The sequence below is a fragment of the Dermochelys coriacea genome (assembly GCF_009764565.3).
Source record: "Dermochelys coriacea isolate rDerCor1 chromosome 12 unlocalized genomic scaffold, rDerCor1.pri.v4 SUPER_12_unloc_2, whole genome shotgun sequence".
Lineage (NCBI taxonomy): Eukaryota > Metazoa > Chordata > Testudines > Dermochelyidae > Dermochelys > Dermochelys coriacea.
Window position 1 is genome coordinate 13,912 of NW_025091565.1, and position 4,064 is coordinate 17,975.

The window sequence follows — 4,064 nt, forward strand, 5'->3', positions numbered from 1 at the left end:
AGAGCCTGGCCCGTAGGAGACGGGAATTGCAGCCTGGAGCCGAGGGGGAGGCGGCAGCTGCTGTTCCCTCTCCTCGGGGCAGGCCTGTCAGCCCCCAGACACTTCTCACTCAGCCACAGCTAAGGGTGTCGGGTTCCTCTGGTGGGAGTGTGGAGCAGCCGTTCGTTTTCCTGTTCGCTCTCCTCTGCGGTGTGAAAATCGGGGAGGGGAGGCAGAAGCCCCACTTCCCTCCCTAAATGACGTTCAGTAGGGGAAGCCAGGACAACAGGGTGGGGTGGCAAGTGGTGGCCAGACTCTCGCCACCAGGGTCTAGTCTAGCTCAGGGTCCAGCTCAACTTCCTCCCTGCGCCACTGGCCCCCAGATTGCTTCGGCCACCAGGTCAACCTAGGAACTAAGGCAGGAACAGGGTGAGGCAGCAAGTCAAGCTGAGCAAGGCAGGCAAAAGCGAGTCTTGCCATCATGGGCCTCTCACAACCACGTCCTTTTTGTGTGCCAAGGCTGACAAAACATCCCGGACAGAGCAGCAGCCTGCCAAAGAAGCCCTACGCAGCTGCCGAAGTAGCTCAGTTGAGAGAGCATTAGACTGAAGATCTAAAGGTCCCTGGTTCAATCCCGGGCTTTGGCAGGCCCTTTCCTCCCTCTTTGTGCAGAGGTGGCTTGTTTTCTGGAGCACAGCAGCACCTTTACCTTCTACAGTGTCCAATCCAATATATCTGCCCCGCGGTGCAAAAACGCTATCTTAGGATGTAAACAGGAGGCTTCCAGCCCTGGGACACCTGACAGAGACCTCAGTGGGGGGTGTAACAACTGCTGACTCTGAGTTTCTTGGGCTAAATCCACTTGCAGGTGGAAGTGTTTCGATTTATTTCATTGACAATGAGTAAGGTGACGATTTAATCATGGGTATTTTTCATAAAAGTCATGGGCAGGTCACGGGCAAGAAACAAAAAATCATTCCCCGTGACCTGTCTGTGACTTATACCATTAATACCCAGGGAGGGGATCCCAAGGGGTCTGCAGCACCAGCTGCAGGGGAAGAGAGTCCGGGGGGGGGCCCATAGCACCAGCTACCAAGGGAGAAGCCCCAGGGTCCGGCTGCCACTCCAGCTGCCACCGCAGGGGGAGCCCCAGGGGCTGAGCCGCTGCTCCCGTCGCCCCCAGGACCGCTGCCAGGAGTCACTGAGCTGCGGCTGCTCCCCCTGCCCCCAGGACCGCTGCTCAAATGGTCCCCAGAGCCAGCCGCTTTGGCCGCTGCTCCATTGGTCCCTGGGGCCAGCTGCTTGGGTGGCCCTGGAGTCAGCCACACTGGCCGCTGCAGAAGTCACGGAGGTCACAGGAAGTCACAGAATCCGTCACTTCCACAACCTCCCTGACGGACACGGATCCTTAATAATGAGACAGGGAACTGTGTGTTTCATTGTAAATCCGCATCTGCCCCCAGCCCCTGCTCTCCCAGCCCTGGGCTCCCCACTCGCCGCTCTGCCGGTGCCCCTCACTCCCGACCCACAGCCCCTGCTCTCCCAGCCCTGGGCTCCCCACTCGCCGCTCTGCCGGGGCCCCTCACTCCCGACCCACAGCCCCTGCTCTCCCAGCCCTGGGCTCCCCACTCGCCGCTCTGCCGGTGCCCCTCACTCCCGACCCACAGCCCCTGCTCTCCGAGCCCTGGGCTCCCCACTCGCCGCTCTGCCGGGGCCCCTCACTCCCGACCCACAGCCCCTGCTCTCCCAGCCCTAGGCTCCCCCCACACCTCTGCAGTCTGTATGTTTTATGGAAATATGCTTATAAGTGTGAAGATGACGTAACTGGATTATGCCTTATGCCAAAGAGTCTCTGGTCAGGTCTCATTACAAGGCTTATAATCTCTGAGTGTGGTCATCCTATCTGTGTCATTCTTGTCCACGTATCATTCTCGTGTCTGAAGCTAGAAATATGAACTATTACTCCGAAGTCCTGTTGTCATTATGCAAAGTGTGGCCTTGATGATGGTTCGGGAGCTTGATGGCTCCCACTGACGGGACAATTGGTTGTAAATGGCTCTGTTCACTTGGTGCGGGCTAGCCCGGGAAGAATGGAGACAAGGGGCTCACAGGCCATGCGACGTGTCCGGAAGTTGCGGACACAGGAAGTCAGTGCTGCTCTCAGGACGCCATTAGGAGAAGGTCAGAGGCCCCGTGGGGGGTGGAGGGTGACGTGGAAGGAGCGTGTCCCTCCCCCGTCCTCAGCCACGTGTCGCCCGCGCGCCACAAGCAGCCCGGCCCCTCCCCCGCCCTGAACTGAGTCTGCGCCCCCGACCCCCCCCACCCGTGCATTCCCTCAGCCCCCCTCCCCAACACCTCCCACTGCAAATCCCCGCTGTAAAACTCATCTCAAAAGTTTTCAAAATAAATCACCGTTTAAAATGTATAGTGTTTCCCTTCTAAAAGTGAAATTACATCGATCTCTGCATTGTGAAGAATATGTATTAAGGTGATAACAACCAACCAAAATGCACTTTTATGTAGAAAACCATGATTAAATGGAGTCTTTCTGATGAGTGATTTAAATCAAATCCACCTGCCCGCTGTGCTCTTGCCCCGGCCTCTTCATTCCCAGGGGGGCCCACAAATATGTTTGGCACCAGGCCCACAAAAAGTCAATCTGGCCCTGTTCCTAGAACGAACCCTCATTGAGTGGGGTGATCCCCAGGGCGTAGCTCAAACCTCCAACGTGTCTGGCCAGTGGCAGGACATGAGCACGGCGGGGGGGGGTGGCAGTGACATCACACAGGACTTTTGCAGGAGTTCAGCCGATTGGTCAAAGGTGGTGGGGAGGTGGTGACCTCACAGAGAAATGCTGACATCAGCCAAGCAGGACGGTGAGGGGCCAGGGAAACCTCGGCGACCCCTGTGACTTCACTTCAGCGAGTCTCCTTCTCGAGGTCTCTCCGTGGGGACTGAGAGGGGATCAGGGGTCACGTCCGTGAGTGCCAAGGGGAGCCTCTGTAGAGTTTTCTCCTTTCCTTTCATTGATTCATTGATAGAAAACAGACGTCCCTGTTGAGAAGGTAAGAGCCTCCTCAGGTCTGAAACCTCTTCAGTCGGATCCATCTGGTGACAGTTGAATTCTAGGCGTGGAAAACACAAGTTTAAGGAGGCAGAATTTTATTCCGCACCAAGAATTTTGTCCCTTAGAATCACTGGGGACATGAGCGTTTGTCCTTTTTATTTCACCTTTTTCTCCATCCCTCCCTCCCTTCCTTTCTCTTCTTCTCTTGCATCTTTTATCCTTTCTCCTCTTCCCCTCCCAACACCAGGAGGTGTGTGTGTGTTTGTGAATCCACTGATCGTCCTTCATGTGGGAATAGATGATACCGATAGATTCTCGTTGGAATGTATCAAGGAAGACTATGCCAGGCTGGGGAAGAAGCTTAAGGAAATCGAGGCTCAGGTGATCTTCAGTGGGTTTCTGCCGGTTCCTAGAGGTGGGCAACAAAGGTGTGACAAGATTATGACTATCAACAGATGGCTCAGGCAGTGGTGCTATAAGGAGATTTATAGGGACCTCTCTGCAGAGTCCCACTGCCCCTGCACCTGGAACCCCCCAACAAGCCCCTGTGCATCCAGATCCTGCAGTGAGCCACCTGGATCCCCCCATTCTGAGCCCCTCCACACTTGGATCCTGCCAGGCTGAGCCTGCCTGCCTGCACCTGGCGCAGAGGGGCAGTGCCCAAGGGTGTTTCTGGGGCAGGTGTATCCCTTACACTGTGTCAGGGTTGGATGCAGCCTCACGGCCGAGTCCCTGTCCGGGGAGGGGAGGGGAGGCGGAAGGCTGCAGGTGATCTCCCACCTCCACGCAGCCAGTGGCCTCTGCTCCCCACTGCCAGGCTGGAGCTTCCACATTCATTAATTGACAAATAACATTTGCAGAATTTTAAAATAGTGTACAGAATTTTTAATGTTTCGGAGCTGAATTCCCTCAGGAATATGGGGTGCTGGGCAGTTGTGGAGGGGGCTGTGAGAGGGGTGCTGGGCATAGGGGTCTGTGGGCCAGATCTGTGGGTGAGGGGGCACTGGGCATGGGAGTT

At 56.2% G+C, this 4,064-nt stretch overlaps 1 non-coding gene across 1 annotated transcript; it reads left to right on the forward strand.

The window, feature by feature from the left end:
* The first annotated feature begins 553 nt into the window (after window positions 1-553).
* On the forward strand, window positions 554-626 carry TRNAF-GAA. The gene has a single exon. It is a non-coding gene; the product is annotated as a tRNA-Phe (tRNA).
* The last annotated feature ends 3,438 nt before the right edge of the window (window positions 627-4,064 follow it).